This window comes from Condylura cristata, unplaced genomic scaffold (assembly GCF_000260355.1).
Source record: "Condylura cristata isolate star-nosed mole 26May11 unplaced genomic scaffold, ConCri1.0 scaffold00006, whole genome shotgun sequence".
NCBI lineage: Eukaryota > Metazoa > Chordata > Mammalia > Eulipotyphla > Talpidae > Condylura > Condylura cristata.
Window position 1 is genome coordinate 12872161 of NW_004567107.1, and position 14181 is coordinate 12886341.

The window sequence follows — 14181 nt, forward strand, 5'->3', positions numbered from 1 at the left end:
CTAAATGAGATCTGGGAAAGTCCCCATAGGCCTTATTTCTGCTCAGTTATACATCTCAGATCTCCTGTGCCCTTGGGTCCTGGATTTGAGCCAGCTTTCTCTTTATGGGGGTTGCCAGTCCCCCTCCCTCAATTGGTGCCTGCAAAATGGCTGGTAACAATGAGACCATCCCTTCTCGCCACTGCCCCCCCACACACACACCATAATTCTTATGTCTTTACTATTCATTTTCCTAATTTGATTTTTTATAGCATTAAAAAAAAAAGTTTTATTCATACAGAACTGGGGTACAGGCCAGAGATGCGGAGGGTGAGAGGATTCACCAGGGACAGAGTGGGGAGCAGAACAAGCAGATCAACGAGGTACACTGCTGAGGGGAGCAGCGGGCGGGTCAGGAGAGGTCTGCCACGCCACGTGGATCGCCACGTGGATCTCCTCTGGGGCAGGCGGGGATCGAACTCATGCTTTTTAGTGCAGTACTTTAACCTGCTGTGCCACCAGGAAAGGGCCATAATTTGATTTTTTATAGTAAAAACTTTTATTGCTATTTTTAAAAATGTAAACATAATACAAGTGAAAATGCATTTGGAAAGATCAAAACAGCACATGATGGAGATGAGCACGTTCTCGCTCCATTCTACTAGCCAGCAATAGTTGCCTCTACTGACTGTAATCCTTGGGCAGCCCTCTTCCTTCAGTGTCTTATTGAGAAAAACACAGTACACAAGGAGAGCAAGTGGTGCAGAGAATCCCTTTTGCTCATCACCTTGTCAGCATTTTGCCAATTTTGCTTCAGTGATTCCCCATCCCGCACTATGTTTCTTGGTTGCTGGAGCTTCTTGAAGTAAATCCCAGGTATCATATCATAGTTCCTGTACACACCTCAGTTTATAACTCTAGCGGGTAATTATTTTTACATATAATCTCAACATTCTCGCCTCTAGCCATTCATATTCAAATTTCCTTAATGGTTTCAAAATACCTTATTAAGTGGGAGGTGTGTTCAAGGATCAAAATGTCCACACCTTGTGCTGGTTTCCTTTTATCTATAGTGGTTACACCCTATCCTATAATCTTGCCCATGGCATTGAAGACTTTGACTCACTTGTTCTTTAAAATTTTCCACCTTGTAAGTTTCTCAGACTGCTTTTGCCTGGTATTTTTTTTTTTTTAAGATTTATTTATTTGTGCATACAGAACTGGGGTACAGGCCAGAGGCTCAGGGGCGGTGAGAGGCTTCACCAGAGACAGAGTGGGGAGCAGAACAGGCAGATCGACGAAGTACACTGCTGAGGGGAGCAGCGAGCTGGCCAGGAGAGGTCTGCCTCGCCATGTGGCCACCTCCGGGGCAGGCGGGGATCGAACTCATGCTGAAGCGGCTTTAGATTCTCAATGCAGTGCTTTAACCTGCTGCGCCACCAGGGAGGGCCATGCCTGATATTTTTAAGCTTGTTTTTCTCTCCCAGGGATTCAACATTATTTTTGTGCAGTGGACCACATTTGTAGAGCAATGAAAACTCTAGACCCTCTTCTCAGAAGAGTCTCACATGAAATACATGTTATACAAGGTGCATATACCAGAATGTATAGCAAGATTAGTTATTAAAATATTTTTAAAAATGCAGTTTACTACAACGATATATGTATTCTTAAGGACAAGAGAGAATGGGGAGTCAATGTTAGGCCAGTGTGAACTTCTCCAAGTTGGCACCAGGTGCTTTGGAGATGAACACATTAACTTTCAACGACTACCTTGCTTTCTGGCACAGCTTGAATTGTACCTATTCCAGTCCTGGAATAAGGAAATTGTTAAGAATCCTTTATTCTTTTCAGTGGGAAGTGGTATTTGTAACCAAAGTCTGGTCCTTCTAGGGGTATTTATTGCAAGTAGGTTGTCATTACTTTTAAGCCTTTTTGGTAGACAGGAATATGAAATGTTTATTTTTTTTAATAGGAAAGCAAATCACAAGTTATACTTTCTAGTGAAAATTTCAAGTATAAAAAAGTTTGCCAACATCTTTGACTTTACACCTAGACAGATTGTTGCTGTGCCTCTTCGGTCCTTGGGACAGTAATGTAGTGGCTTATTTGCTGTAGCTTACAGAATATATACATGTACTAGTTTCAAGCTAATAACAGAAGTTCAATGAGTAGTAGTCCACTAATCTAGTTGAAGGTTTATTTACATTTTATTTTCCTTTAGAATCGCTCTCTAAGCATGCAAACTAAAAATATTACATTTTAAAGTCACTCGAACTATTTCCTGTGCAGTTAAATCAGTACTTTGATCCATCAGTAATTTTTTTCAGCTTGCATATAATTTGCAGAGATTGTTTTACTAATTCTTTTTGGATTTTGAAGAACATAATCAACATTATGTTCTTAAAACCTCCATTCCAGGGGAAACTTTCACTCCCCCCTGGGTGGAACCTGCATTCTTGTGCATTCCTGTATAGATAAGGTGTAGGGGGCTACACCTTTTCACGATGGCAGAAAGCCAGCCTCACCATATTTAGGAAGCCATGTAAAGGTCAGCCAAACCAGTCACTAGTTACCTCTTTGTCCTGAGGCCTGCGCGCCAGAAAGGGACTATGTCATCTGCTCTTCCCTTTGTTGTGGGCCCTTCCTGCTACCCAGGTGCCTCTGGTGTGTGGTTGGGCCCAAGCTTGAGCTTGCATCAAGTTTCCTCTTGTGTTTACAGCGGTGTGGCTTTTTTTTTTTTTGGGTAGTGTGTCCCATTTCGGCATAACGGATTTAAAAGCTATTTTTGTTTCCAAAGCTAAAACTTATGACAAAAAAAATACACTCAAAAAAAAAAAAGCCTGCCTGGCTTCTGTCTTTGACTCCTTGGCCCTATTCTTTGCTCTTCCTGTTGGTTGGTAACCATTTGCATTCCTTTTGGTTAATGGTTTCATTGTTTTATTTTAGTGAAAAAAAAGTGAATTATACACATATATATAGTGTATCATATCTATCTTAGAAGAGGAATAAAAATGTTGACATATATATTTATACAAAAGAAAGCAGTATAAATGGTAGTTTGTTTTTTCCCCATTAATAAAAATTAATGGTGATTATATTATATATAAAGATTGTCTAAATATTTAAGTCCATGTATGGATGAACTGGTTTTCCAACCAGTTCCACAGTGATTGTCAACAGTCTTATTTTAAGAATATTGATAATCACTATGATGTAATGAGCAGAGTTAACAGAACTTGCACACTCACACCCAAAATTTATAACGGCCCAGACCTGAATCTCCAGAAATGTAGCAGCTTTGAGGCAACTTAAGATAGTGGAAAAGTGCCAAACGTAAGATAGGTCAGAATGGTAACGCAGTTCTCCTCAGCCTTTTTTCACCTCTGAGCTTCCATTTCTCCTCTTGCCTTTGATTGTTGTTAGGATTTATGCAGAACAAGTGAGACCGTGTATGCCCGGCAAATAGTGTGGGACAGCTGGCCTGGAAGTGAATCTATGAAACTTGGAAATCATAGCTACTTTCAGTACTAACTTTACTAATTTCCTTGATGCCCGAAGAGTCCCTCATGAGTTTCAACCTTTAATTTTGATTTTAGCTTTCGATGAGTGAGTTTAGCCTCCACCTACTAGTCTCTGTAGTAGCAGAGTCACAGAGAAGAGGACTGATGGGAAACATACCTCATCTTGGACATGTCCTCGAGCAGTATGGCCAGTCAACATGTTTAAGGGTGACCTTTTAGCCAGAATCCCTCAAGGATAGTGACAGAGGGTGGTCCTTTGTTTTCTGGTACTTCTTGGGTCTCCAGCAGACCCTCCCCAGGTTTATGCCCTCAGGGTAGGTGGTCTGAGGAGGTGGACTGCTCTGCTGCCTCAAGGTCATGGCCATAGAATGAGCTGAGTCTCTCACTTGCAGCCTGTGATAAGCATTTCAGAGATCCCTAGTCCCCTAAGCCCTACCCAGGAATGATTCCTTCTGGGCCTTTCCTTCTTGAAGCCTGGCAGGAGGAGGAAGGAAACGAAGAGGAAGTCATCTCTGACTCCTTCCTTGAGGGGCTGAGTTTTGAGCAGACCATTAAAGAGGACAGATGGTATCTCGGGAGGAGTAAGCTGGCCACCTGGTAATGATGCGTCTCCATCTCTGTAGGACAGGAGAGGGACTTTGGAGTCAGACTCTGACTGCCTTTGGCCTTGCTGCAGTCTGTCACCTCTCAGAACTTCTGCCTCCTGGGTTATAACATATGGTTGTAAAAAGCGTAATTCCGCCAGTCCATGCGCTGTGGTGAGGGGTCAGTGAACTCCAGTGTCTTGTGTTTGGCAAAGAAAAGAAGCTCAGGAAACGTGAATTTGCTTTCCACCCTTTTTCAAGTTTTTATCCCACTGCATCTTAAAAATACAACTAAGTTGTTATAATTATACATGTAGTGGGGGTTGGAACTTCTCAGGCGACAGGGGCATATGCTTTCTTAAATTCTCACAGCAACTTGTGTTGGCAGTGACCTGAGCCTTACTTTATCCAATAAGAAGCAGTGGCTTCCAGACAGAGCAGGTTACCCGTGGTCACAGGGAGAGCTTCAACCAGTGTATAAGCCACCTTTTATTTTTTTTTTAATATATTCATTGTATCATCCTTCATTTTTTGACAATGCATGGTTTCCCCGTGAAATTCCCTCCAGCAAGTCACCTGTGCGCCATCACAATCGTCTCTTGTGTTCTTCCTCCCCTGTCCTGGTCCTTCTTCCTCCTCATACAGAGTTTCTTCATATTGAACATCAAACCTCATAGAGAATGTCTCTGATGTATAGTCGCCTGATGATTTTGCATTTTACTTTATTATAGTTACCCCCTTCCCATTCCTTTTTTGTTGTGTCTACATTCCTCCTAGAAGTGAGACCATTCGATAGTTTTCTTCCTGGGGTCGGTGTCCCTCCACTTGTGTTCAGTCACGCTACAGGCGGGGGCCGTGTTGCTGAGGCTGGGTTCGGTCCCCGGTCACCTCCTTGCCTTGTCATTGTGCACAATTTTCCTCACTGAACACAGCGGCCTGTCCACACAACTTAGATAACTGTACAGAGTTTCTTCATATTGAACATCAAACCCACCTCTGACTCTCAGATCACACCCTTTCCCCTTGCTGCCTGGGAGTTCATCTCTTCTCAAATCCTTTACAGTCTGTTCTGGCTCTGGCTCTGGCTCTTCTCTCTGACTTAAATCCAGCTCTTCCTTCTTAGTTGACATGTAAATCAAATCTCTACACCTTCATACCACTAGGATGAGAAGTAATCATTATTCAAAATTCCACAAGCCCTTCACCCCAGGGTGTACTTCTAAACCTGGCATGGACTAGGTTTGCTAAGAAAGAGCTGGTTCAGAACCCTGTGGGTTCATCAGGGTCCCCGGTACCCTAGCTGAACCTTTACTGTTCGCCCTGCTGTCAGAGTCATCCTTCTTTGGCATGAAGAACTTCAGATTTTTCCCAAGTGCAATCATCTCAGTCAGGCGCTAGATGGCAGCAGGAGATCACATATGGCCTTTATTTTCACCAGCTTCCTGTTACTGGCCTTAGTCCACCTTGTCTCAGGAGGCAGAAGGAAAAGGTACATTCAATGCAGACTGCTCCTGTTCTTTAAATAACAAGGGGATGGACACCAGGAAGGGGTTGGGAGGGGGGTAAGGAGGAGGGTTGAGTATACCTTAGTCAGCTGGAGTCCACTGTGAGGCCCACGGAGCTGCACCAGGATTCTTCACTCTACCCCTTGCTCTCCTTAGGGAAAATAACACCACAGAACCACTTGGGGGCTTATTAAAAGAATTCTAATTTGCAAAGTAAACAAGCCAGCAGGCTTGCCTGGGCTACTGGGCAGTGTGTGTGTGTAAGTCTCTCTGCCTGGCCTGCAGAGAGTAGGACCTAGCTTAGAGATGTAACTGCTTCCATGTTAAGTAAGTATCACACCTGTAGGTTATACCAGGTCACACTCTGAGCCTCAATTCTCTCATCTGTAAAACGGGGTAACAGTCGCTCCTTGGTAGCAGGACGGTGAGAATGTGATGGGAGTATCGATGTAAATTAGCCAGTACTGCCTCTCATTTCATGCACAGAGCAGTTGAGTGAGGAGTTTTGAATCTCAGTTTGCACACTTAAGGTGGAGAGGTGAAGCGACATGCCCAAGACTTGAATCCTGTGGCCTGGCTCAGTGACTTTTGGTTTAAGCATCTGAGTCTACCCTTGTTTTCAAAGGTCTATTAGGTAGGAGCTATCAGCTTAAGGATTAAATTCCTGACAGATGGTTAGCACAACAGGCAGTTTTCAGATACACAGACTCGAATTTGGGCGAGAACTGAATAATGGTGGGATTTAATAAGGGCTAGGACAAGTAGTAGTTGATGACGTTCTGGACACCCTCGAATTTTTAAACTCTTCAATAACTTCTGTTTTTCATCCATCTCCCAGTATTCCAAGATTTAGGTCCTAACATTATCAGCATGTGAAAGATAAGAAAATGGAACTTCAGAGAGGTTAAATGTCTTGTCCAAGATCACACAGCTGGAAATGGAAGAGCTGGAATTCAGACCCAAGCAACTCACTGTGCAGCCCCAAAGCAACTGGCTTTATTACTTGGGTATTTAGGGAAGAAAAGCAGATTAGGTTTGAGCATGTCAGTTGTCTAGGATTCAGCAGTCTTATAGACCTGTCTTGTTTTGAGTCCACTGTTGCTTTTCCTGCCATTCACAGAGTTTGCTGGTTACTGACAGACTGATATCCAAGGAGCTGAAGTACTGCGGTTACAGCCTCCAAGTAGCATAACTCTGGGTGTACATTGTTGGCTTGTGTGCAAACCTGCAGTGTCACATTTTGTGGATCCTCATCCATGCTCTTAGAATCACAAGACAATACAGAGTGTTATCGCAAAAGGGTTTATTTACAAGGAGGAAGTTGGGGGGAAAAGACTTTCTAAGGCCACAAATGGCTGGATGTCCTACCCAACAAAGTGTCTGTATTTTCCAGTTGTCCAAATCAAAAGCTGCTTGCCCCTCAGGTGAAAGCCTGAAGCTGAGGGCACACTGATACGTAGTGGACCAGGACCCAGCTCACAGTGGCAGCTGGAGGTGATCACAGATGGTGTTGCAGTTGCCAGAAGCAGCAGCAGTTGTTTGGAAGCCAGGCTGGGCAGGAGACTGCTTCAGAGGTGGTACAGGCACAGGCTAGCAGCAGGCAGTGCCCAGGGTCAGGCAGTGGTGGACAGCTCTTAGAAGTGCCAGCTACAACAGGCCAGCATTATTGTGTTGGGCAGGGGGGCAGAGACCATCCAAAGAGAGCCAGAGATGAGTGACTGGAGTCAGGTCTGAATCCATCTGCTGGCCTGCCTGAGAAAGGCATTTACAGGTTTCCAAACAGCCTCTGTTTTCAATGCCCAAGGGGCACCTTTGTGGGTGGAGGGAAGAGTGCACTGGAACCAGGCATGCGCCACAGCACCCCCGCGCTCAGAGCCACAGAGCTGCTCTGAGAAGGTGAGAGAGGGCATTTCCTGCATCGGGAGCCCGTTTTGTTTACCAGAGCTGCTCTGTAACAGAACTGGAGGGCTACAGAGGTGATGAGCTGTACGTTTTTAGAAGTGTCCAAGAAGAAATTGGAAGATGATTTGGTGGTGATTGAAAACATTATATGGGATTTAAAAAATCCCATATATTACACTATTACACTCCAAAACACAACACAGCAAAAACAGACAGATAATTATAAACCAGAGCGATCCTACAGAGGAGGGGGCCAGAGGTTTCAGAAGGAGAGGAATGTGGGGGACTCCGGTGATGTTGGGGGGGGAGGGGGTAATCAGCATTGTTTTAAAATGAACAATAATGTAAATAGATATATGTTTTTAAAAAGTGTTATTTACCCATGATCTCCTTACCTATGCAAACGGGCGAGGAAGCCTGGGCGTGTTGTGGAAGCGGCAGGACTAGGAAAGGTCCAAGTATTTGCATCAACAAGGACTTGTTTGCGGAAGTGAGAATCACTGCTGACATGTTCTGCCAGTGGATGCATGGACGTGGAGCAGTGGAACCAGGCACAGAGAGGTGAGCTAGCTATGAGCTGGCCATGTCCTTGCTCTTAGGGAGCTCAGTTTAGTTAGAGAGACAGATTCTAATCCACATGTTAACTAAAAACTAAAATGTAACAAGCTCTGTAATGATGATATACATGGTTCCACTGATAATACAAATTGAGAAGCTGTAGCTCATGTGAATAATCCATATTACAAAGTACCCATGTGATTTGCTCCCCATATTCACTTTCAGCGTGTCCACGAGGCTCCTTTTCCTTTTTCTAGATGAAAATCTTAGCAGGCTACACGGGTCTGTTATCACCACCATTGACTTGAAGTTGTTAATAGTTTCAAATCAAGAATTAGGATGACCAGCCTGAGATTTTAGTGAGATTTAACATCTACCCGGTTAAATCTCCCAGCCCTTGCTAGAGGGGAAGTAAGAGGTGGGAACAAGGTTACCTTCCATCTTCTCTATTTTGTACTTCCTCATTTTCTTCTTCTTTTTAAAAGATATTTATTTATACATACAGAACTGGGTTGCAGGTCAGTGATGCAGACATGGTGAGAGGATTCACCAGAGACAGAGCAGGGAGCAGAACAGGCTGATCTACTGAAACACACTGCTGAGGGGAGCAGTGGGCGAGACAGGAGCGGTCTGCCACATCATGTGGGTCAGCTCCCTGGCTGGAGATAGAACTTGGAGTGAAGCGGCTGTGGGGAGCTTCATGGTGTTGGCGCCTCTATCTGTCGCACCACCAGGGAGGCCAGTACTTACTCATTTTCAGGGTCAGCTGGTCAGCAATCACCAGGTCATGGCTGAGGAGAGAGGAGCAGCAAGTTAAAGACGCCCATGTTTTCCCTGGCACCCTTGTCCTCTGCATTGTTTGATCCTGACTGGCCCCTTCTCTTAGGGACTTTTCTAGGGGCTTTTCAGAGATCCCCTTTCCTAAGACCTTCTCTGAGGTCTTTGGCAATTTCTCTTTGGCTGCCTGCTACTGACGATAGTCCCTTACCCTTTCTCTTTCTCAAGCTTCCCACCACATGGAGATTCTTAACTGAGGGGAATCCCTCACCCTCTTATAATTCCTCTTGGGTAGGACTCAAAAGAACTCCAAGCCCCCTCTGCCCCCTATGTCAGGGAATATTGCATTGTCTTCCATGCTGGTGACCTCTGGGGTTCATGGTGGAGCCTCACAAGGCCCCTCCTGCCTGCTGCCATGGGCTCCTAGAGCTGCTTCGGGGGTGGTGGAGAGAGACTCTGCTCACTGACTTATCAGTTGCCAACAACACGTAGTTCTCTTTGAGCCTCTGTGCAGAACTTAAGGTTAGGAAATAACACACTCTGTATGACCCACATGGGGTACTAGGAACCCTAAACTTGAGGTGACAGCTTTCTCCAAAGCAACTCTTCTTGTCTACTCTCTGACCTCCTTTTATTTCCTTTTTCTGGCTGAGATTTCTGGAGTTAGGAAACTAGGTAGGATTCATCTCCTTTGAAAATTCTGCATCTTGCTTTGGGATACTAACTTCCCTTCCTCTTGGTGGGGAGATTTAACAGGGTGGATGTGGAGATTCCATTAACATCTCAGCCTGGTCATCCTCATTCTCGATTTGAAACTTCAAGTCCCTGCCACCCTGCCTGCTCCATGGCCGTGATAACAGATCTGTGTGCAATTTCCAGAGGAATTTCTATTTTAACAGTGTTCCAACCATAGCGGTAATACTTATGACAACCGCAGCAACAACGACTCATACTGATCAAGGATTTAACCTTTGCCAGGCAACGATTTAATCCTTACAAGAACTTTCCAGGCTGGTACGGTCATTTACCAAGGACGCACGGATGCTGCGGGTCTTCAGCTGGGAAGCTATCATGTTCAGGTGGCACAGCACAGAGGTGCAGGCCTTGCGGGTGGCATTTCAGCAGCCTCTTCCCCTTTGTGAAGGAGATCCATGTGGGCCCTCGAGACAGGCTTCCGAGCAATTGCTTCCCTCCAACAAGAGACGATAACTCCACCTAGGAAATGATCCCATTTCAGCAAGTCCTGGGGAGGCCATTGCTGTCCTAAGGCTATTCTTTATGATATAAAAGTCTCACCCTCCCCCTTCCACCCTTAATGTTTCTAATTTGAGCCCTTCTGGTCCCTGTGGAGCCTTTAAATGCTTCAAGTGCAAGCCTGTTGCCAAAGCTAGCCTGTCACCCCGCACTGTTGCCGAATATTGAACAAACATTCAGGCAGCATTGGGTTCTCCCAGAAGCCCTTTGTTTCCTGGATGAGGGCAAGCGGTGCCATCGCCTCCTGCCGAAAAGTGCTGGCTGCCCTCCCAACAAGGAGTTGTCACTTCAACTGAGGCTTTTTTTTTTTTTTTTTTTTTTTGGTGGTGGCAACAAAATAATACCCAGCAGGAATTTGGGAGGAGAAAAAAGAGAGTTCACTTGGCAGGTTCTCAAATGAATGGGTTGTAGTGTCATTGGAACTGAATTGGGCCTGAAACCAGACATGATCCTATTTTGGAAGCATTGTTCAGAGTGATGGGAAATGCGAACAGAGGATAAGTCTCTTCAGAAATGCTCTTTATCGTTGGCCCGTTGAAGATGACCTGTTTTAACTGAACTCTCCCATCCCCTCCATGGCAGCAGCCTGTGTGAAAACCTGGAAGAGCTCAGAACAATCAGCAGATTGGTCAGCTGTTCGCCTGCTCACCTTTCAAGAGAGAAAGCAACTTTTGCAACTGGGAGAAGTTGTCCCTTGATTACAAGCCATCGATGAACTCAGTCTTGAAATTCACAAGTCCTTGGTCTTGGTCATAGCAATGCTTTGATAAGATGACACAGTGATCAGAGTGTAAAAATACATTCAACCAGTACTCATTGGAAATGTTATTGAAAGTCTGCTGTGGTTCAGGAAGTATGTAAACTGCATTTGGGGACCAGTAGGGCTTTGCCCTCATGGAGCTTACAGTCTGGAGACATTAACAGGTGATATATAAAGACATTAACAGGTCTGGAGACATTAACAGGTGATAAAGAAGAGCATATGCCAAGGCAGAGAAGAAAGGCATGGGACTTACGCGTAGGACTTAGAGGCCAAAGTGGCTGAAAATAAGAATTAGGAACAGGATGCAGAGTTCAGCTGGAGAGGCAGAATGGCTGTCTGGATCCCACATGTGCCTTCTTAAGGATTTTGTTCCAGACCCTAAGATCAGTGAATGGCAAGGGAAGAACTTGAAGCAGGAGAAGACTATGGTGTTTATCTCCTAGGAAAATTAATTTAGCTGTAGACTGACATTGGATCAAATGCAGTTAGCTGTTTCAATTGGAATATTCACAAAGAAATAACTCAGTGGCGGATAGGTTTCCCTATTGTAATTCTCCTGCAGACCATGTATTAGCATCACACAATCAATCTTAAGAAGATCTTTTTCCGTCAATGTGCAAGGGACTTAGAGGTCAGCCCCCTTCTCCACTGAGGTCTTAAGTTCCTCACTTGTGAAACGATGGAGTGGGCCAAGTGCCTTCCAATCGCAAAAGCAGACATTAAGTTCAGCTGGGATTGCAATACTGCTCCTTGAGTGCAGTGTTCAGCCTTACTATGGACTGTGAACTCCACTGTTGGACTGATTGAAAAGTTTGAAGTTTATTGCACAAAAGCAGACCAGCAAAGATCTGTAGCTTGCTTTGCTGTGAATGGATAGTTCTCTTTACTCCAGTGACTATGGATGGTTTGTTGGTTTGATCAACATTATCTTTAGCCATGGAACCATATTACATAGCCTTCCAGTTGAATTGTATGCATATGCAGGTGGTGTAAAGGGCAGGTCACCTGTGCTTTAAAATCTGAGACTAAAAATCGCAGTGTAATGATGGAGACTGGGGCCCTGGTGAAAGGGTCACTGACTTTCTGTGTAACCTTGGAAGTCACTTTCCTTTCAGGACACAATTTTCCCTTGTTTAAAATGAGAAGTTTGATTGAGGTGAGTGTTTTTAAAGGTGTGTATGTATGTGTGTGTGTGTGTTTTCCCAGTAGTATTTGAAAGCTATTATAGGCTAGCACTCCCCCGAAAGGGTCAGATAGGTGGATTACAGAATAGGCCTTCCCCCTTAGGTGGTACATTACCACATGGGAGTAAGCTTGCGGCCCTGTGGGCCTGAGGAGGAACTTAAAGAATGGTCTAGATTTTGGGCTGTCTTCAAAAATAACTTTATCACAGATGCCTGTCTTACATTAGGGCCAACATTCAGCGGCAAGGTTTTGTCCTATGAAGTCACCCCTTCCTCCTCATGTGACTGCCTCCCCTTGATCCCCTTGGTCCTTGAGCCCAGGATATGAACCCCTGGATTGTCCCATCTATTTTAGAATTTATAGTGATACAAATTCTTCGTATGTGTTAGTGTTATTTAATTTGGCTCTTCTCTCCTACTAATCTGTCTGATGGTAATTTGTTCATCAAGTCTTAAGAACCCAGAGAGGTGAGGGAATTGAGGCTAAGTTTCCTCATCTGTAATGGAGGACTAGGTCAGCATTTCCAAATTTCTTGTAAAGGGCCAGATAATAAATGTTTTAGGCTTTGTACATTGCATAATGCTTTTTGCAACTTCTCACCTCTGCCAAGGTGCTTAACACAATATATAAGTGCATAAGGGTGGCTGTGTTCCAATAAAACTTTATTTACAAAAATAGACAGGGGACTGAATTTGATCCTGGATCATACTTAACTGATCTCTGGGTCAGCATATCAGCTCTCTGCTCCCCAAAGTCCTTGCAGCTCAGACTCCTTCAGCTCTCTTCCCTGAATGTTCACCCCTCCCAAGTTTGAAGTCACCTTCTTGAAAACCATCCCTTTGACCTGAGATTCCAAAAGGCATCATCATCTTCTGATGTTTCTCTGTATAAGACCATGTCTGTCTCCCCAGTTGCTGAGGTGCCTTCTTCCCAGCTTTGTTTTGTTTATCTTAGTAACTACCTTCTTTAATCCCTCTGAAGGATTGGCTAGCTGGAATTTGCCTTGTCTTCCTCCCCCAGAGCCTTTGATCTGATGCTCATAAGCATTTGCTGACAGCCAGACAGAAAAGGTGGAGCCCAGATCCCAGGCCCCAGGGCCCAGAGAGTAATGAATGAAGGCTGCGTTTATTTGTATTTCTAATTGGCAAGCCCATTTCCAGATCAGCTGCATGTCACTGCAAGCTGAGAGCAAGAGCGGGAGACAGCGCTCCTTTTCCTCCCAAACCTTGGTGCCAGCGCCCCAGCTTCCAGTGAGGCAGGAGCTTGCCTTGACTTCACCAGGCTTGGAAGAAGTTGCAATTTGGGATGAGCTCAAAATGCCATCTGTTCTTCCCATTAGTACAGGGCCACCCTGTTTGGCCACTCAGACTCTGTATGCACAGCTTCCAGGAGGCCCTTTGCATCCTCTGTGATGTAAACAGAGCCCTCTGAGTTGTGCAAATCACCTTGCTTCTTCCAGCTTTTTGAGATAGCTGTTGACCTTAATCTTCTTCAGAAAGCTTAAGTAGAAGATCCATCTGTAAAAAAAATATACAATGGTCTGTTGGAAGCTGAAATGTGGATTTAGAGTTCCACCGGCTCAGTTTCCCTCCTGCCCTTTGCAAACAGCTGCTGAGGCCTCTAAGTTCCTAGGAAGAATCTTGAATCCTATAGACTAGGTCATGAATGCCTTTGTAGCCATTTAGTTTCATGATCACTTTTGTCACCTAAGTGTCCAGAACGTCCCTAGCACACGTGAGACACTGAAAGGAGCACAGGAGCAGGAGACCTGGTCGCTGGTCTCCACGAGCTGCCAGTGTGGTTGAGGTCAGCAGAAAATGGGATGGGACAATGAGCTTAATAAAAGAAGTTCTTGAAGCAGTAATACTTACTCAGAAAAGAAGGGCTAGGCCAAAATGGAAGACTTCGACTTCTTCGAGAGAATAGCAGTGGAATGGAGCATTGGCAGATGGTAAAGGTTTGGAGAGGTAGTTGGGGACTAGTGAGCAGAGGCCCCGGGGAGGAGACACTGGCAGTGTGAATCAAGACAGCCCAGGAGAGCACAGATCTGAGTGTGCACACAAAGGAAGAAAACAGTTTGAACAAGGGAATACATGAGCACAGGGAGAAAAGGGGAATGTCTTTCACACAGGTCCACTTTCTGTTTCATT

The 14181-nt window shown here is 44.8% G+C and overlaps 1 protein-coding gene across 2 annotated transcripts in view; it reads left to right on the forward strand.

The window, feature by feature from the left end:
* ASTN2 (astrotactin 2) overlaps window positions 1–14181 on the forward strand; it is a 766181-nt gene that overhangs the window by 588542 nt on the left and 163458 nt on the right. The gene's annotated exons all lie outside the window — the stretch shown is intronic.